Raw genomic sequence first — 22,500 nt, 5'->3', positions numbered from 1 at the left:
ACTTTCCTTTTTTTACTTCGTTTTTAATTTTATGGAACTAACTTTTTTTATTAGACTCACGTCTTTTGATGCAGCTATGAATATATTTCTCAGAATATTTTGTCTTTTGAAAACTGGACTTCATCGGCCTGTTAACATTTTCAGGTGTGAAATAGATGTTTGTGTATCTTGGCAGCCAAGTTGTAGAATCGTTAAGTTGTTCCTAGGAAAGCGTGGATGTTGTTTACGCGCTGCATTTACTTCTACTTTCCACGATGAAATCTTTTAAATTTAAGTGAGACACATTTGTCTTTGTAATGAATTACATCTTGATATCTCGATAATAACATTCTTGATAGAACACAAAAAAAGCTTTCTTTTCAATATATGTTCGCGCTCTTAATTCCAGCTTGGATTCGCAGAGTTACTTTGTTCAATGCTTTAAAGAATGTATTGATTGGCTGCTCCTTCGTTATCTTGTTTTTTATTGTGCACGCATTGCTTCGGAATATTACAGTTACCACACTCACTGCGTGGAAGTAACAAAATTATGGATCAGTGGATTCCATGAAATTATCAAACCTATCACATCATGGATGTAGGCCTTTCCGCCTGCTTTATGTATTACTTGAGGGGCTAAGCATGTTTTAGGCATATTTGAGCATTCTCTCTCTCTCTCTCTCTCTCTCTCTCTCTCTCTCTCTCTCTCTCTCTCTCTCTCTCTCTCTCTCTATCTAACGCACACACCACACATATAGTTACAAGTCTGGCTAAAGCAAGACTGGCTCTGTTAATTTTTCTACAAGGGAAACAATCCCTAGGTGATGACAGACTACCCTTTGAAAACGGACAGGGCTTGAAAGTGCAAATTGTGCAGGAATAGGGAGGACAAACAGTGACTGTGTCTGGAGCCGCCATGAAAGTTACTGAACTGCAGAAAAAGAGCAAAAATTTTGTTAGTTTGATCATTATATGAGTAAACGTGAGTACGACAGGAGAAACGCATGTAATTTATAATAAACTCAACATTGCCCAGTGCCTACGTGAATTACCATAAAACCAGTAAAAGTCCGACTTCAGCGACGAGTAGGGAAGGAAAGTTTTCGACCCGTCTCCCAAGAAATTAGAGATAGAATGAAAGAGTATTTTAGAGAATGCTTGAACCCGTGCCAAGATTTGGGGAATACGAAACAGTGGTTGTAACAGAAGATTTATGCAAGGGCAAGTGATAGAAGAAGATACAAGTTTGGTAATTAAGAAGCTGCAGGAAGCAATATGAGTAGATAATAAAAAAAAGACTACTCATAAGCATACCCAGGAGAGAGACAATGGTATATAAGTACAATATTTTTCTAAATACTATCCCTATGAACATAATGAATTATGCATACTCTTCATCTAATTGGTTTCTTTAAAGGCAGTTCATACATCATCTTATTTACAGCCAATCCAAAGTTGGCTTTTCCGTCACCCTAATAATAATCAGATATAGTTCCAGCTATTCTCTCTTCACCATTACACCAATTAACTTGCCCTTCCATCTGCTCTGTACCGTCACAATATATATCAGACTTTTCCAGTCACCATTTACTCCTGCATAAGTGTACATATATAATTATAATTCCTGGGAATCACGTATTACAACAAATATTTAAGTTTAGGTCCCATCACATTTACAAAATATTTCCTCATTCTGATCTAATTCAGTCACTCTGTGCATAAAAAAAATGCTCTCTCTCTCTCTCTCTCTCTCTCTCCTCTCTCTCTCTCTCTCTCTCTGTCCTTTACCTTTGAATTCAAGTTGCATAGAACGGTCATCTTTTGATATTCTGTAATTCTGTTCAGGCACCAAATTAAACTCTACAGAACTCATCTTCATCAAGGGTCGAAATTGTTCCTAGATTATTGCTCTTAGGAGCACCTACTATGCATTTTCTCAAATATCTTCCAAACGAATTATTTTATCGAAATGGTACTTTGACACAGTGTACAAGACACCTCGCCCTAAATTTTGGTAATATAGTGCCATGTCAAATGGTGTCAGTTAGGACGTTTACTCTTAACTTTTAAAGGCAAAGTCGTATGAGTCGGCAGGAGTCATTTACAGATTCGAACGCCCGCTATCCCCATTCCTTCCCTCTCCCTCCTTCCCTCCCTCCTTCCCTCCCTTTCTCTCACTTTCTTTGTCGCCGTGTTTCTCATTTCTCCCCCTACAATACCGTTTTCCTGATATTTTTCAATACCACCAGATAATTGGAGAGTTCATAATGAAAAGGATAGCGAGGTTTGCCGTAATGACCATACATAATAGTTAACTTTTCCCCAATGTTATTTGTTTTTCAAGTATTCCTTTGGTTCGTGTCAGGTTAAACCAACACCGTAAATGATTAAGGGGTTGGGTTATCGGCTGGCAGCCACCCTCGCTCTATTTAGAAGTAATCTCTGCGTCATTAATGAAGACGGATTTCCATTGCAGTCACGGCCGCCATATTACTTTGTCCGCGTCGTTGCAGAAATGCATTTGCAATACGACTCCTAACCATACACAAAATGGAGAAAGCTGACAATATAATAAGGATCAATCATTATAAGTAAGTGAAGCTTCATAACACACTCACGCAAAAAGCATTCGCATATTAGTCAATCAATCAATCAGTGTATTTATATCTCTACCATACCATCTATTACTTTTCTATACTTAACCTTTGGAGTATATATATATATATATCTATATATATACCTATATATATATAGGATATATATATATATATATATATATATATATATATATATATATATATATATACTTTCAGATTAAACAAAATATCATTTCGGAAAGTGTTTAAATGAAACAACGTATTCTTTTTCACTTTTATATACTCATTCAAAATCAATCAAATTCACAAGGAACAAGTATATTCAGATTAAATTAGTGATGATATATATTTAGTTTCTTTGATAAACATATATCACAAGCACATTTGGTCTGTTGTAGTCAAAGAATAAAAAAACGAGAGACTCCTCAATTATAACAGTTTGCAGATTCTGCAAAATAGAGATACAAACCTATGAAAGGCATAAGAAAATCAATTTCTTAACTGGTTATGAATGAGGCAAAAACTGGATACCTTCTTTATATAAAAAAAACCCTGCACTTTAAATGCCTGAAAATAGGGTAATCGGTAACACTTAGGCAGTCTTTATAAACGAATGTCCCAATTGTAAGAAATACAAGTAAAATCCTTTTCGGAACCTGTCTCAAAAATAGGTCTGTATATGGATACAGTGCGTCACTTTACATTAATGATAAGTAATGCAATTCAAGATGCATGAAACAACTCATTCACTAAACTCACTACGATACAAGAATTGCATCCTTATTACTGGCGTTTGATTAGTAGAAACGAAATTGTAGTGCGATATGAATAGAGAAAAACACACACATACACACACACACACACAATGATATTATGATAGTGATAGTGGTTTCCCCCAAATTATATCCATTTTCTTTGTTTTTCCTTTACGGCAATTCACCTGCTGACGTAATAAGGTAGGAGACAGATCTCCACCTACTTGGGGATTTGGGGGAAGTGAGCAGACCTTGGTGACCAGCCAACAGTCATACACTCTTTAGCCTACTCCCATTTATATGATTTAAGAAAATATATTAACTAATTAAATTAACAGAGAATTTACAAAACCAACATATTTATAGCATTCAGTATTATATTATATTTTATAATAATATTTTTATAAATGATAGGCAGGAAAGTGGGCGGAAAAAGCGGGAAGCCCAGGAAGGGGGTTGAGGGGAGGGAAATGAGGAGGGTGAGGGAGAAAGGAGGGAGGTAGGAAGGACGGAAATGGGACGGTAAAGGATCTTCGAAAGCATAGGTGGCGATGCTTGGCAACACCTTGTAAGTCCAGAGTAAACGCCCAACTAACACCGTTTGACAATGCACTATATTACCAAAGATTAGGGCGAGGTGTCTTGTACAGGAAGTTCCAGAAGTGAAAAGACAAATTTCAGAATTGACCGTACTTCTGCAGAAAATCTCATGGGGTTGCCAGTTAGTATATTTTATTCCAATTATTGTCATCCTCTTTATCTGAATTAAATACCTATCAGTGATTAACTGTAGAAACACAGAAAGTATTTCCCCAGTGAATGATCAATGTAGTTCAATAACTGTTTATATATATATATATATATATATATATATATATATATATATATATATATATATATATATATAAAGGTTTTTTGCCACGAAGGAAAAATGAAAAAGCGAGATAGTCAAGTACTTTCGGTCCTGTTCGGACCCTTTACTGAGGCAAACTGATTTTACAAAGAACAACATAGTCAAAAGAAGGCTTAATATACAAACTGACACTACCAGATTAGCCATAAGGGCGATTTTCACTCTACAGAGAGGAGGAGCCGCCAGAGGCTAGCCACACCTTGAAGGATACCCGCAGTAAACAAGTGATTCTTCCAGAAAACAGTACATTTTAAAAAAACCACGGGAGCATATACAATTTAATATCATGAATTTTTACACAAATTTTCCCAACAAAAATTATTATTAATGAAAAGACGAAAGGAAATATAAATATATATATATCGAGCAAGAGAAAGAGGGAGAGAGAATATTGAACCAGAGAGAGAGAGAGAGAGAGAGAGAGAGAGAGAGAGAGAGAGAGAGAGAGAGAGAGAGAAATAATAACTATATACATGTGGGACTAATTTATTAGTTGTTCATTTATTTTGAGGTCCTTCATAAACATCTTACAAATATATGGGTCCAAATGGTACATTCCCAGACTAAGATTTAGGTTGTTTTTATTAGTGATTTGTATAATTGCCGATTCCAGTAAATTTCTTGAAACATAATCATTAGATCTAGCAATTTACGAGGTATCACCCCAATTAATACAATGAGATTTTTCACTCAGATGGATAAACAGTGCATTTGAAGTCTGGGCTGTTCTAACTGAATACATATGTTGCTTTATACGTACACATAAATTTTTACTTGACTGACCAACGTAAAACGAAGGGCAATCCTTACAAGGAATTTTGTAAATGATGTTGTTATTTGCCCTTCGTTTTATGTTGGCAACACCTTGTAAGTCAAGAGTAAACGCCCAACTAACACCGTTTGACAATGCACTATATTACCAAAGATTAGGGCGAGGTGTCTTGTACAGTAAGTTCCAGAAGTGAAGTGACAAATTTCAGAATTGATTGTACTTCTGTAGAAAATCTCATGGGGTTGCCAGTTAGTATATTTTATTCCAATTATTGTCATCCTCTTTATCTGATAATACCTATCAGTGACTAACTGTAGAAACACAGAAAGTATTTCCCCAGTGAATGATCAATGTTAGTTCAATAACTGTTTATATATATATATATATATATATATATATATATATATATATATATATATGTATATATATATATATATATATATATATATATATATATATATATATATATATATACATATATATATATATATATATATATATATATATATATATATATATATATATGTATATAGTTCAATAATTGTTTATATATACATATATATATATAATAGTATATATATATATAAATAATATATATATATATATATATATATATATATATATATATATATATATATATATATATAAATCCCCAAAAAACTTCTGTTATACAATAATGCTCGACTGGATCAATCAAACTGATTACTGGTTGCCCGTGGAAATATGAATTTGGGTGATATCACTCCCTTATAATACGCCCACTTACGCAAATTCAGTCTTAAATTTCACAGTTGGAATACGATTAGAAGATCTGAGGTGAAAGGTTGAAGTGGAAAAGATGGAGTTAGGATTATGGGTAGAGATAGAGGTCGAGGTAGAGGGGGTTGGGGGGAGGGGTGGTTGGGGTCTGTCGTCTCCCTACTTAACCAGGTGGGGATTTTACGAGTGTTCTGGTTGCTTGAGACCATCTTTCTTATTTTTTATATAGCGAATCTGTTTCCCAAGTGCAAAGACAGGTCCTGGTGTCGGTCCTAATGGTTCTATCTTTGCCTAAATAACAGACAGTAGCCCTGCATTGTAAGTCTTGCTATGCCCGGAACTAGGCCTAGTCACCTGAAGGTAGCAGCAGCAGTTGAGCCTTTCTCGAAGATGGTGTTTTATGCTCGGTCCCAGAAGATAAATTCAGAAGTACCAACCACATCCAACTTCTCTTGAATCTAGGGGCATTCATGGTTGATTATGTTTAATGTTGCGGAGATTTTCCCTTTACATTCTATTGATACTTGCATCGTTTTATGAATCTTCTCTAAAATAATTGATAATACACTATGATATTGAATATTTGCTTCCACATTGCTCGAAATATACGTTGATAATGTTGGTAATCCTGTGTTGAACGAAAATTTCAAATTGTTTCATTTCTATCGTTTCAAGTAATTACTATACTTTAAAATAATTACTATTACCGTAATTTTTTCTTATGATTGATATTTGTGCATTAAATGTTAGATTATTTTGCTTGATAGAGCTTTCACTGTAGAAAAAAAAAAGTTTGTCAGCTATGTGTTGTAGTTGCCAGTTAGTGAATTTCGAACGAAATCCTCTGAAATTTGTCGCTTCACTTCTGGAACTTACTGTACACTGTGTCAAAGTACCATTTCAATCAAATAATTAGTTTGAAAGATATTTGAGGAAACGACTCGCAGACCCTGAAATTCATAGTAACTGCAAATATATTCGAGACTACCAACATTACTTATGAAAAGTTGTAGAGGAGGTCTGTAGCCTTCTGAAACTGAACCCTTAAAAATGAGGAAAATGGTAAATTGTGTGATATATATATATTATATATATATATATATAATATATATATATATATATATATATATATGTATATATATATATATATATATATATATATATATTATATATATATATTATATATATATATATATAGTTCAAGACTTTTAAGCCAGAACCAAGAAAATAGTTTTTTACCAAGTTTCGTGCATCTTTGTTGTATGCAAGTTGTCCCTTCCAAGTGGAAGAATCCATTCTCTCCATTCTCTTGAAAAAGCTATCTCTTCTCCCATTGGTTGTTGGAATTACCCCCTATAGAGCCAACCCTTCAAAAGTATTGGGAATCAGCGGAAGAACACCAGGCCTAGGAGAGGTCAGATCAACCTCCTGCACCCACGAGAACGCCGCCTTCACCCCCCCCCCTTCCCCCCCCCCCCCCCCCCACACCTTTGTCTGCATCCCCATGCTCTCTGGAAAGCAAGATATTTTTAAAGTGCATGGAAACATCAAGAAGAAGACTGCCAGCCCTCAATATCCAGGTACTGTAAGAGGAGTTCCTTATCAGCCAGGGAATTGTTTTACCTTTGTCTGTATTTCATTTCCCTTTTTCCAAGGCGACTTGTGTAGTTTCTCATTTCCCCCCATCGGGGCTCAATTCTGTAATTACTCCTCTGTGATACTAGTAACATCCCCCTAGTGAATTCAAGCCTCGATATAGTTCTCTTTGTGTAAATTTCCCTGTTATTTCATTACCCCCATGAGTGGCCTTTTTAATTGAAAGAAAGTAGTGTATAACGTTTGCCCTCGTGTGCCCCCCGCCTTATGCCTGTGTCCTCTATTTGCAGACAAACACCGTGCCTGATTGCGGTAGGAGTTGGAAATCCTTGAAACAAGCTTGCATTTTTGATCCGTTGTGCAAAATCTCCGAACACAGTGACTGCATTGCTCCAGCCACATGTTCCGGTAGCTTGACAAAGCGAGCCCCCCTTTTTTTTAGTCTCCTGGACCTCTGTAAATTCATGTAAATACAGTGCTTTTAAAACTAAAGTCCAGGTTTTATGTAACTTCCTCCCTCCTCAGTAATATCGGCCTTATGCCTGAGTAGTTTAGTTTTTTCTCTTTGTTCTGATCCCTCGTCCTCCAGTCAAGGCCAAATTTTCAAGTGTTAATTATCTTTCCTAAGAGTGATCGAGGTGGATACAGAATAATGGCGACCCAAACCAGAATTTTGTAGTAGCGATTGTTAAGCTAAAATCATGAAAGAACTGAATCTGAATTCCTTAATATTTTTATGTGCAAGCTAAAGCAAGGTTTCTAAATTCTCCACAACAGGAATAAGGTAAATTTTATTTTATTTTCTAGTTATTTGTGTAGAACTAGGTATTCTAGTTAGGGATATATAAACATGACTGCCTTTATAGCGATAGGAAATAGACCACGTGTAGGCCGATAGACTACAGCTCGAGAAAGAAATGTTAATATTATGTACCATTGTATAAAGAATAGAGGTTAGGGAGTAAGTTTCAAAATGAAAAAAGTGCCATATTTCGTGAATTGCTAGTTAATCGCGAATCCCGCGTTATAAAGATATTTTGTGTTTTATTTTTTTATGTGACTCAATGCGCTCTATCTCTCTCTCTCTCTCTCTCTCTCTCTCTCTCTCTCTCTCTCTCTCCCTCGGTGGCACTTGTGGCGCTCGCAGGTCTAAACAGGATAGGATTTTTAAATTCCCCGGCCACGTGGCTCAAACCTATCCATTGCCCTGTCCATTAACAAAGGAATAGATGAGTCAATAAGTAAGAAAATTCTTAACGTTAGGATAAGCAAAATCAAAGGTAAACATTTTCTTTTCGTTATTTTCTGTGCAGAGTAACATATGCATTTCGAACAAGGGCATATGTTACCCTTAGTGTAGTTTCCAACAGGGCCTTGAAAACATTTGTGATTCATTCATCGCTGTCTAGACGACCCGTGTGTGGCTTAATTCTCCGGGGTTTTAAATTCGCGGAGGCGACAGTCTTAGTTTCGCAAGAGCTAGGGAAAAAAAGGGGTTGTGAAGAGGCGGTATATTTATATAGGGTGAGAGATCTTTATCCTGGGTTTTCCTCTTCCCTTTTAATGTGTATGAGCTAGCATTACGAATACTGAGAAAAGCTAGGTTCAAGGGGAAGATAGACCAGGGATTTGTGTTGGTAGAAAAGGAAAAAATATATTTTATCAACTTCCCGTCTCCATCCTCGAGACGATATACATAAAAAACAAAACAAAAGGGAGATCCCATATGCATTTTTTATTATCAACTGTATTTGCCACGTTTTTCACGTGAGGTTCCATTACAAAGCCATACTGGCGTTGAATTTCTGCCTTTACGACATTCATTTGCTACGTCTTTCACGTGAGGTTCCTTGAATTTCGTGACTAGATTTTTTTTTTCCTTTTTACCATACAAACCCGTACTGGCGTTGAATTTCCGCCTTTAGACATTCATTTGCTACATTTTTCACGTGAGGATTCCGTGAATTTTGCCACTAGATTTTTTTTTCTCCCTTTTTACCTTACAAACCCGTACTGGTGTTGAATTTCCGCCTTTATGACATTCATTTGCTATGTTTTTCATGTGAGGATTCCGTGAATTTCACGACTAGATTTTTTTTTCTCCCTTTTACCTTACAAACCTGTACTGGCGTTGAATTTCCTCCTTTACGACATTCATTTCTACGTTTTCACGTGAGGTTCCGTGAATTTCGTGACCAGATTCTTTCATTTTATTTTACGAGCTTTATTGTCAAATCCATTATCGTCGTCGAGTTCTCCGCCGAACTCTAAATTACAGAGAGCCTATGACGTGAGGTCTCTGCCACACTACGCACCAGTAGTAACTGTATTTGCTGGGATTTATGGTCATCTTGCCAAGTCTGCATCGAGCATTTCCGCATACCTCTGGCGACATTTGCAGTTTTGCAACTGCTTTCCATACTATTATTCTCAGGCTAGTCTACTAGCGTTTTACGGCTGAGGAGATGGCCAGTAACGCAGCACTGGAGGAGGCTAAGGACTTTGCAGAAGCTGGAAGAGCCCTGGGGCTGGAGGGCACAAAGCTAATCAATTGGGTGAAAGATAAGCTGAAGGAAGCAGCCCAAGAGCGAGCAACCGAACGGGAGAAGGAGAGGGAAGCACAAGAAAGAAGAGAAGCAGCTGAAAGAGCATTCCAAGCAGCCGGAAGGGAGAAAGAAAGAGCACATGAACTGGCTATGGTAGTCCAGAGTGCCACTCTGGCACCCCCGAGTCCCACGCCCCCTGCGCCCTCTCACCTCACCAGCATGGGCGGCCTCATTAGGGCTTGGGACGATAACGAACCTGACACCTGGCTCAATCATGTCGAACAGGTGTTTGGGAACTTCAATCCAACCCCTCAGGAATTGGCCCTCCTCCTTGGCAAGCACCTCGCTGGCAAAGGGAGGACTGCATTCGAGGCCCTTCCCCTGAATGAGCGACCAGATCTCGCCCTCGTCCGAGAGGCAATCCTTGGGGCTTACGAATTGACCCCGGACTGGTGGAGGCAGAAACGGAGGGCTATGCCCAAGGAGGCTAACCAGACATGGACAGAGTGGGCAGCCAAGAAGACACCAGCACTCCGTAGGTGGACAAAGGCCTCCAACGCAACATCTGTTGAGGAGGTCTTAGAACTCTTTCAATTAGAGGACTTCCTTTCCTACGGCCCCCCTGATCTTGCCACCCACTTGGTGGACAAGACCCCTAAGACTATTGTGGAGTGCTTAAATGGGCAAACACCTATGACACCCACCATCCATTGCAGAGTTTTTTAAAGAAGAAAATACGTCCTGCTCTTCCCCCTCACTCCTGCTGCCACCTCTCAGCCTACCCAGCGCCCCAATAATCTTCCTCGGAAACCTGTGTGTGGGTATTGCAACAAACTAGGTCACACCACGGAGCAGTAGCTCTCGAGGGTGGATCATCCTCAGCAAGCTGCTGCCACTCCCCCAAATGGACTACCTAATCATAATAACAAAAACAACGGCCATTGGAACAGAAACAACAGGCCCAGGCCTGATTTTAGCAAGAGTTTCTGTGACACATGCAAAGTGCATGGGCACACTACTGCCTGGGCGGGATGCCCCAAGAAAGCTCCTGCTTCTGCCTTTGCTATGGCTGTGACGATTCCATCCACTCTAGGCACCCCTGCTCAGGGCCCCATATTTGTCGTACCTCCCAGAGGTCGCTATCCTGCCCACCAGGTCCGAGCTTTCGACGACACTGGTGCGCAAGTCTCCATCATCCGAGAGGATAAAATTCCTTACGGAGCTAAGGTTGATAGGCACCAGTTCATCACGATAGAGAGCATCAACCATGTCAAGATGTTCCTACCTACTGTCCGGTTGAGAGTCACACAGCCTCACCATTCTAAGATATTTATCATGGCAGTAGCCACCTATATACCAGGAGGTTATGATGTCCTGCTATGACAAGATTTTAAGTCTCTTCCTAACTTTATACCGATCAGGGCCCCCGCCCTCACATCCCAGACCCATTCCACGGCCCTCCAAGAACTATCTCTGCACAGCCAGTGCCTCTTGAAGGTGCCTGGCAGTGCCAGGCTCCATCTCTCATGGTTGTTGAGCCCCGTTCAAGTCCTTCCACTAAGTCAGGAACGGCCTTAGTGCCAGTGCCAAGGCCAGACTCTAGTCTTCCTCCTGGAGCTCTAAGTCCTGGTCGTTCTCCCTCCTCTGGCTTGGCCCAACTACCCATGCCGGCAGTCAAGGAAGAGCCAATTCCAATAGGAATCCTCCAGGACACCCATGACCATAGTGGACACTCCACCAATGTTGCGGCCTTGCAGACCGCCCCAGAGTCGGTCCTCCCCACGGGTAATCCCATCCCGAATACCATTACCTCATCCAATACCCCTCCATCAGCAGCTAACTGGTCCCGGAGTAATGACTCTGCCGAATCCTATTTGGCCGAAGAACTCAGGGAACCGAGCCACTCAGCATTAGGCACGGGGGCGAGTGCCAAGGCCCCAGTTGTCGCAGCAGCTGGAGCTGATGCCCCTGCGGAATCTTCAAAGGGCTTGGATCATCCAAGGCCCCCCATGGCATCGTCGAACCGACCTCGGAGAGGTCGAAGGAAGAAGGGAAAAGGGTGTCGAGGTTTTCCAAAACCTTATGAGAGCCAATAGCCTCTCTGCACTAGTGCCTGGCACAGTGCCACCCTCTTATAGAGAATTCTGACCCTCTCCATCCAGAGGAGAGTGCCAGATTCTGCTACTTCTACTTCCTTCTGACCCTTTGGTAACTTTCTTTTTCCTTTTTTTGCACTCCTCTTAGTTACTGCCTTGAGGCATTTATTGTATATTGTATGCTCTGCTTAGGCAGATCCAAACCTGTCAGCCACTCTGGCCTTGTATAAATTAGTATTTCTTTAGGAACTACTGTCATAAAAGTGCCACAATTGGCACCGTGCCCTATTCTAGGCACTTAGAATTCCATTTGACTTGGGAAAATTTTAGCCAGCAAACGTTGCTGTAGCTTAGAGATAATTTCGAAGCCTGGCTCATTTATACATTGGTTGATTAGCTTTTTGATGTAGTGTTATTCCCTGATCTTTATCTTTTGTGAGATTGCCATTGTCTTTGGTGAAATTTACATTTTTTTTTTTATGTGTGTGTTATCTTATTTAATCTCTACGAAGAATTACTTCATTAATTTTCCCCTTGTTAGTTGCACTAATTTTTGCACGGATGTAATTAATACTCATAGGCGTCGTCTTGTTACGAGACAAAGTTACTTATCAAAATCACAGGGCCCTTGACACACCTGAACGCGTCATATCGCCCCATCAAGGTAAACAGATAGTGTGTGTTGCCTTTAACAATTGAGATGGTAGTATTATATATGATGTAATTTACCTGAAGGTTAAGTCCATATACATCCAATGATTGCTATCCATTGTTATTCTCAGTGTGATGTTATATTTTAAGAGTAAGACTTCATGAATATTATCATCGGCAGAGTTTGAGTATTGCTTATATTATAAGTTCACTCAAGGGAGAATGGAAGGCTCAATAATCTATATTACAATTGGTCCTTGTTTCTGGCTTGTCTTGTCCTTTCCAACCTGTCTAGGGTTAAAATGTCCTCTAGAATGGGGTGGTGTTCAAGATTTTAAGCCAGGACCAAGGAAAATAGTCTTTTACCAAGTTTCATGCATCTTTGTGTATATGCAAGTTGCCCCTTCCAAGTGGAAGAATCCATTCTCTCCATTCTTTTGAAAAAGCTATCTCTTCTCCCATTGGAATTACCCACTACAGAGCGAACCCTTCAAAATGATTGGGAATCAGCGGCCAGCCCTCAGAAGAACACCAGGCGTAGAAGAGGTCAGATCGCCTCCTGTACCCGCGAGACGCCGCCTTCCCCCCCCCCCTCCTTTGTCTGCTTCCCCATGCTCTCTGGAAACAAGTATATTTTTAAAGTTCCATATCCAGGTACTGTAAGAGGAGTTCCATTTCAGCCAGGGAATTGTTTTACCTTTGTATGTCATTTCCATTTTTCTAAGGCGACTTGTGTAGTTTCTCATATCCCCCAGCTGGATTCAATTCTGTAATTACTCCCCTGTGATACTAGTAACATCCCCCTAGTGAATTCAAGCCACGAAATAGTTCTCTTTGTGTAAATCTCCCAGTCATTTCATTCCCTTTATGAGTGGCCTTTTTGATTAAAAGAAAGTAGTGTGCAACGTTCACCCTTGTGTGGTCCCCGCCTTATGCCTGTGTCCTCTATTTGCAGACAAACGCTGTGACTGATTGTGGTAGGAGTTGGAAATCCTTGAAACTAGCTTGCATTTTTGATCCGTTGCGCAAAATCTCCAAACACTGTGACTGGATTGCTCCAGCCACGTGTCCCGGTGGATCGACAAAGTGATCCCCCCATTTTTTAGTCTCCTGGACTTCTGTAAATTCATGTAAATACAGTGCTTTTAAAACTAGAGTCCAGGTTTTATGTAACTTCCTCCCTCCTCAGTAATATCGGCCTTATGCCTGAGTGATTTAGTTTTTTTTCAAGTGTTAATTATATTTCCTAGGAGTGATCGAGGTGGATACAGAATAATATATATATCAGTAAGGACACCAAGGCCAAAACCCAGAACAGCATTTTGTACAACTTTATTTGGACATGTTTCGAGTAGTACTATCACTCGTTATCAACCTATAAAATTAAAATGAATGAGATTATAGTTCTTGCAATCAAATTCACAATAATAAAATGACATGTATAAAAATGATAAGAGTACGATAAAAGATAGCTAATACTTAAAAAAAATAAAATAAAAAAATGGCTAAATGAAACAATTGAGTAGATAAAATAAAATAAAGTAGAATGCAAATTTAAGTCACAAAAACGGATGGTAGAAAAGAACAGTAAATATACTAAGGATTTATCTTAGCAGAATATAAAATATTTTAACAGAATATAAAATATTTTACCCTCTGCCCAGTTTGCTACAGACCTCGACATTTTATAAGTTTTATATCCGTTTTTGTAACTTAAATTTGAATTCTTCTTTATTTTATTTTATCTACTCAATTGTCTCATTTAGCCATTTTTTAATTTTAATTTTTTTTAAGTATTAGCTATCTTTTAACCTTTAAACGCCGAATGGACGTATTAAACGTCGAGTCAAAATCTCCCCCGATTTCCGAATGGACGTACCATACGTCGGCTCAAAAAAGTTTTTTTAAAAATTCGCGGAAAAATACTTATAGGCCTACCAGCCAAAAACTTTTGAATCACGCGCCTTGGGGGATGCTGGGAGTTCACGGATCAAGGCGTTGTTTTGTTTACAATCGTTACGCAGGCGCGCAAGCGCGAATTTCTTTCTTATCGCACTAAAAGTATCAGTGACACATCTCAAAAATTATTTCGTCACTTTGACATAATTTTTGCACCGTTTTAAGTTATCCGTTACATGAAGTATTATATATGAAAATGTGCGCAATTTTAAGCACAATACAACAAAAAAATAGTCATGATTGTAACTTTTATCAATTTTGAAATATTTTCATATAAATTACGATAAGTGCCAAAATTTCAACCTTCGGTCACAAACTTTTGACTCTACCGAAATGGTCGAAAAACGCAATTGTTTTTTTTTTTTTCTTTTTTTTTTATAAGCTAAAAACGCTTATATTGTAGTAATATTCAACTGTTTACCTTAATTTTGCAACAAATTGGAAGTCTCTAGCACAATATTCCGATTTATGGTGAATTTATGAAAAAACTTTTTCCTTACGTCCGCGCTGTAACTCTTCCGAAAAAAATCATACATGCGATTGTGGTAATGTTTGCACCATTTTAAAATTAGCCGTTACATAAAGTTATATATGGAAATGTGCGCAATTTCATGCACAATACAACTAAAAACAACCCATGTTGTAGCTTTTATCAGTTTTGAAATATTTTCATATAAAAAATGATAAGTGACAAATTTTCAACCTTCGGTCAATTTTGACTCTACCGAAATGGTCGAAAAACGCAATTGTAAGCTAAAACTCTTATATTTTAGTAATATTCAATCATTTACCTTCATTTTGTAACAAATTGGAAGTCTCTAGCACAATATTTCGATTTATATGGTAAATTTATGAACAAAATTAAATTTTCCTTACGTCCGCGCGGTAACTCTTCCGAAAAAATGTTACGTGCGATTGTGGTAATGTTTGCACCATTTTAAATTAGCCGTTACATAAAGTATATGAAAAGTGCGCAATTTCATGTACAAAATACAACGAAAAATAATTGAAGTTTGTAGCTTTTCTCATTTTCGAAATATTTGCATATAAGTCACGATAAATAGAAAAAAAACCACGTTCGGTCAACTTCGACTCTACCGAAATGGTCGAAAAACGCAATTGTAAGCTAAAACTCTTATATTTTAGTAATATTCAATCATTTACATTCATTTTGTAACAAATTGGAAGTCTCTAGCAACAATATTTCGATTTATGGTGAATTTATGAAAAAAAACTTTCCTTCCCTCCGCGCGCGGACTCTCCGCCATAAATCTCCGAATTTCGTACATCGAATTCTCGGAAAATTTGCTCCGTTTCATATTAGGCATTTCATAGAGTTTTATATATGAAAATGTGCGCAATTTCATGTAAAATAAAATGAAAGATATTTGAAGGTTGTAGCTTTTCTCATTTTCGAAATATTTGCATATAAATCACGATAAATAGAAAAAAAACAAAAAAAAACCACGTTCGGTCAACTTTGACTCTACCGAAATGGTCGAAAAAAACGCAATTGTAAGCTAAAAATCTTACAGTATCGTAATATTCATTATTTTTTCATTTTATTCATTTTGAAACAAATTGGAAGTCTCTAGAACAAAATATTGAGATTTACGGTGTTTTTGAATTTTTGAAAAAAATATTTTTTTACGTTCGCACGTTACGAATTCGTACATCATTTTGTGATAATATTTTTCCGGGTTTGCTTTTATTGTTTTACAATGTATTATATATCAAAACGATTGCAATGTAAGTGTACAATACAACGAAAAAAAATGAAACTCGTTAACTTTTACCGTTTTTTTTTGCACAGCGTGATTTTAATACAATTATGTATGATTTTTTTTTTTCGCTACCATATATCGCATTATTTACATATGATAATGATATTATTTTTCCTTTCTGATAATTGCATACTATACTTCAGGCAATGAACAAAAAAAAGGGCCAAAAAATGAACTCTTACTCTTCAAAACTAGCGCGCTGTGATTTTTTGAAAAAATTATTTTTTCCGATTCCGCGCTCACTCAAAACCGGCTCTGGAATTCGGGGGAGGTTTTTTGATTTTTACCGCTTCGGCGTTTAAGGGTTAATGTATTCTTATAACTTATTATATATATATATATATATATATATATATATATATATATATATATATATAAATTATATTATACATATATATATATATATATATATATATATATATATAATATATATATATATTGTGAATTTCCACCATATTGGATCAGCCCCTAGAGATGGCTCAGCAATAATGCATATGCATACATACATACATGCACACACACACACCACACACACACACACACACACATATATATATATATATATATATATATATATATATATATATATATATATATATATATATATATATATATATATATATATATATATATATATATATATATATATATATATATATATATATATATATATATATAAATGTATGGATGTATGTATTAAAGCCATTTTAGTGTTTATTCTTTGGAAATATCATGCATGAGTAATTTTTTGTTAGCACTGTCCTCTTTTAGAATGAGAATAACTAATCGGAGTTTAAACTATATTATGCAAAAGCCATCACGTTCATAATTCAGATTTTTGTGGTAGGATGTAAGTTAGGGACAAAATCTAAATATAATTAATTTTTTTTAAAGAAATTTTGTATCCCATTTCTGTTGTAAACAGTGATTGTAGCAGATTAATTTTCTGAAACTACCATTAACTACTGCTTAAATATTTTTTAAAGAATCCAGGTAAGTTAGTCCCCGGGTTACATCAGGTTCGGGTTAAGTCGTTCTGGACTTAAGGCACTTGGCTCATCGCACTTAACCTACTTTACGTCGCTGTAACCCCGACTTACATCGCTGTTGTATTTATTCCCATTATAATTATGATGATTCGTGTTAAAGTGATTTACAGCTTACAAAACCTTGTCGGGAACAGAAACTTCGCCGTAACCTGGGGACTGTATCTGGAAAAACTCTAAGGAATCAATCCCTCGAGTGCATTTTAGATAATGCTTATGTTAGTTCAAAAGTGAAATTATGTAAATGATAAATCCTTGGAATATTGGTTATAAATAAATTAAAAATGCTTTTAGAATACATTTCTCTTTGTTTTAGTTATAAATAATGTTTACTGTTTACTCTTTCATGATGGAAATTATTTTTTATGTGAATGGTATTCTAAACATAATCTCCCCAGGATCATTCTGTTATAATTAATGAAACAAACGTTAATTTACACTCTCTCTCTCTCTCTCTCTCTCTCTCTCTCTCTCGCTCTCTCTCTCTCTCTCTCTCTGTCTCCACTTTCGTAGCAACATCATTGTCGAAGTACGGAGAATATGGTGACTTCATATGAATTAGCAGACATTCATAGTTCATAGTTACTAAAACATTAACTAGAATAGTTAATTTAAAGTGTGTATGCAACTACTGGCTAAATGTGAGAGAGAGAGAGAGAGAGAGAGAGAGAGAGAGAGAGAGAGAGAGAGAGAGAGAGCGTTTAATGTTTATTTAAGTTGTATATGGATAATTTTTCATTAATGAAGGGGGAAATGTACACTCAACAGTTTTTATTTACCTCTTTAATGACCATTTTTTTCATATACTAGCATGAAATAGTAAATGCGCTGGAGTTAACTTCGTTGAACAAAAAGACTGCGCACTTCGATAGTGGAAATTATGTTCGGAGACGTAATTTCTGTTGAAATTACCAGTACTGCTCCATTTCACGTCGACCGCTCCCATTTAGATAACCAGTTTTTTCTTTCACTTTTTTTTCTATTCTTTGTGCATTTATCTTCTTCAAGGAGATGTTGTCAAGGGACAGAATCTATGTAAATCTACTAGAGTGATAACCTTAATAAAATTACATATTCTTTTTAACTGTTCTTATCCTATAAAGCTCGTTTTAAAAATATCCCTTTTAATTTTGGCTCCTGCTCTTTGCTAAAAAGAAATAAAGTCATGTTCTGACGTCACCCTTTCCCGAATTCCTTGATATCCCCAGCATATGACGTAAACAGAGAGGGAAAGATGTCAGGAATTACTGTAAGACCCAACAGAATAATAAAAATAGTGGAACGATGAAGGAATTTACCCTTTCTTTGGACTAATTCGGTCTAGCTTTAACCCCATGAGACGTAACTTCTTGATCTAGAAACATTCATGGTGACCCTTCCGTCCATGCAGATACCTTAGGGTCAACGAGTATTACGTCTTCACTCCGTCAGAGGCCCAGAAATGTGAGAGACAGGAATATCTCTTTGACGCGATGAGATATTCAGCGACTTAACTGTAGTTTATTTCTTTTTATTTTTTCTTTATGAGTATCTCTCTATGTAGAATGGTTCAGAGACATCCTCCTCATCCTCAGTAATATTAGAAATGCACCAATAAACAGAAAATTTAATTTAAAATGCAATGATTGATGACTCAATATGGTAGTCCGTGATACCTCCAATCTCATCAGGAGAATTCTGATTACAGTGTCGCTTTTCATTTATATCGTCCTAAATAAATTCAGTTAGACACTTGCACTGTTGCAGCGTGATTACCGAAGTGTACGTTGCATATGTGAAGCTATGTGGCCCTAAAGCTTAAGTTTGACGTTCTGAGATGAGTGTCACGGCGAATATGACGATCGCGAATGATCTGAGTTTTCTGCATTTGCAAGCTTATGTTTTGTTTTTAATGTTCATTCTTCAATCTCTGGAGACTGAACAGATCTCGTTTTCTTTTTCGTTATCAGGAAACTGTTATTTTCAGTGTTAATGGTCCTAGAAGCCAGGCATTATTTCTTTTCAATAACTCAACAACGCCTAATTGAATCTGCCTTATACTGAGGTATGTAGAGAAATTCATCAGTTCAACACTTTGAAACCATAATCTAACCCATCACTACTAAGTGGCCTTAGGAAAGTAGCCTGTGAATGCCATATTACATTTAGGCTCAAATAAACAATCTGGAAAGGCTTCATATTTAGTTTCTGTTGCGATTTTGTCTTGAAAAGACTGATTATGATTGAAAAGCTTAAAATCAAATTTTTGTAAGCTTTCCTTTTTTAATATTCCCTTCCAAACTTAGAAAAATATTTTCCACATAATAGTTGACTATTTGATTAAAATATATGCAAAGCACAATGACGAAAATCCACTTTCTTAGTTATTACCTTAGAAAAAAGTTAATATATTTAGTAACTGTATCTACTTTATTAAAGAAATTCTTCTAACAGAAATTAATATTGAAGACACAGTATCAGAGGAAATAAATTAAGAAGGAAATTAAATGATGTCTAATAAAATATCACCGACATTTACTGCTACCACCCAGATCTGGATCCATGATACATAAACAATTTAATGAATGAAAGTATTTGCAGTGTCCGCTGCTATTTTATTCATTTGCTAAGGTAACTTTTGTCGACGCATCAAACGCTCTCTTTATGACTTATATAACAATCTAGTACACCTATGGGCTAAAATTCCCTTTACAAACAGTGCAGAAACTAAGTATATTGTAGCTTGTCAATAATCATTGCCGATGATAAGATAGCAACTCGTGTTATTATCATAAGGCAATAATCCTCTTCACAAAATATACAGTACTAATTGAATTTTAAAAATTAGTTTTTATTTATCGTTAGTTTCTTTGTTATCAAATAAATCACAGGCTTCTATGATAAAAAAAATAATTATATGTCAAGAACGTTTTCGTTCAAATAATTTCTTGATTACACCCTTTATTTTTGAGTTTCCATCTTCTTCAAAACCCCAATTGTAGTTTGGAGGATCACATGAGGGATTTCGTTCCCCAAACGGCCTGAAAGGGATAGCTGTATATTTGTGACAGTTCATTTCATTAAAGAAAGACTCACTGAGAGAGTAAACGAATAAGGTGTCTACCTCTCCAATTCACGTGCCTAAAGAGGAAACTGACATTTTCTTCAGTACATATTCAGGGCCTGATTATTTCCTTAACTCACGTCTCGCTTCGCGGTTTGAATAAGGTAGGTGTTATTACTTACTATTGTATTTTCCCCCTTCTTTATTGATATTTTTACTGACCCGAATCAATGAATTAGAAATTTATTTCTATATTAGCATGTTACGTACGGATAATAAAATGTGTGTCTTATGTCTACGAGTTTTCATAGTATGGTCTTGAATGTGAATAATACCTTGAGTCAAACTTCTGGACAGCGCAAACACAAGACCACAAGGAAAGAAACTGTCTATGAATGGAAGCTTATTACGATTAAAAGCAATTGAGAAAAATACGGTGTAAATTTAGAAAGATAGAGAAGAGAGAGATAGAAGAGGTATCTTTATTACTATACATGAATTTAGCAGGAATTTCAATAACTCCTGAAAATCAAGTAACCTTTTCCTTTGAGAACAAAGTATTTCAACAATTTGCGGTCATTGTTACAAATAATTATATTAAAAAGATAAAAAATTGATTTTGGATCATTTCCTAACATGTGGTTGTTGATTGTTATTATTTATTTTCTTTACAAATATTACTTGAGGTTTCAGTCAATATTTAATTCTTTAGATTTAAAACTTATAGCTTCAAATGTGTTAAAAGTCTTATAGCATTAAATTCACGAGAATAACATTTTAAGAGAATATAGATTTTTCCCACATTAATTTTCCTTCTTTATTTTGAAGAGACATGTTTCAAGATTAGAGAACGTCGACAAATCCTTGCCAAAATGCTTAGTTTACTGAAGGACACAAACTCTATATTGGAAAGTTTTAGCAAATTTATTAACCCATATGCATTTAGAGTTCATTAGTTAATCAGTTGCACTGATTATATTCGGTGGAAAGTTTCACTTATAAAAAGTAAGTATTTGTTAGTGAGTCAGAGACAGGTGAATGTTATTTCTTTAAGGTAAACGGATATCTTTCTGGATGCAATATGAAAAGAGGTGAGCCAAAAATTGTGATAAAAAAGGGAACGATCACGGTCTATAGAAATGATCTGCAAGTGAAACATGGATGTTGAATGTAAACGGAAGACGGTTTCGCATATAACGAAAGTGGAGGACGATAGGTCTGTTCAGAGGAGCTCCATAATTCGAAAGTGTTGGCAGGAAATCCTGAAAAATGCTGGAAAACGGTGAAGGAGTGTGAATATATAAATCTGGAATATAAAATTCCATTAGGGCAACTATGATAGCCATTGACAGGTTATAATATGGAAGGCTTTGGGCGAAAATTATAGACCACCAGATGTATAAAAGAACTAATGTATCCAGTGTGTTGTCACTCATACTTGTTTTTTATTCGAGCCACTTTTTACCAGAGTAGCCTAGATGGAAATTTCTCTGGCCGGTATTTAACTCGAGTCATCTGAGTAACAACACACCTTAACCACCCTGATGGTCCTTATATACCAACCCAAGATGGACAAACGGATTAGTTTGCAGTCAATATGAGTTTTCATTTCAGCCTTTCGTCTCGTGGGATTCGTGACTGGATTTCTTGTGTCTTCAGTCTCGAATTTGTCGACCAGTTATGATCCCGTGGATTTGTCAGTTCAATGAATTCATGCTACATTTTGCTATTTTTGCGTCCTTGTCCATTAATTATGTTTTTTAATAAAATTTTTAATTGAAACTGAATTTGATTATTTTTTGTTTGTCAAAATGAGCTACAAAATAATCTTGAAGGGAACACAAGTTCATTTGGCTACATCCACTATAATTAATCTTTTTCATGTTTTAACAACCATTGTTCCTGATTCCAGTAATTGCAGCTTTGTATTATCCTGACCTTCCCTGATTAGAGCATCAGTGCGATTTTGCTTTCCTTATCGTTAGGATCAAATTAAATGAGAGT

Source organism: Macrobrachium nipponense, chromosome 5 (assembly GCF_015104395.2).
Source record: "Macrobrachium nipponense isolate FS-2020 chromosome 5, ASM1510439v2, whole genome shotgun sequence".
In the NCBI taxonomy this organism is placed as follows: Eukaryota; Metazoa; Arthropoda; class Malacostraca; order Decapoda; family Palaemonidae; genus Macrobrachium; species Macrobrachium nipponense.
Note: the sequence above shows the minus strand (reverse complement) of the source record.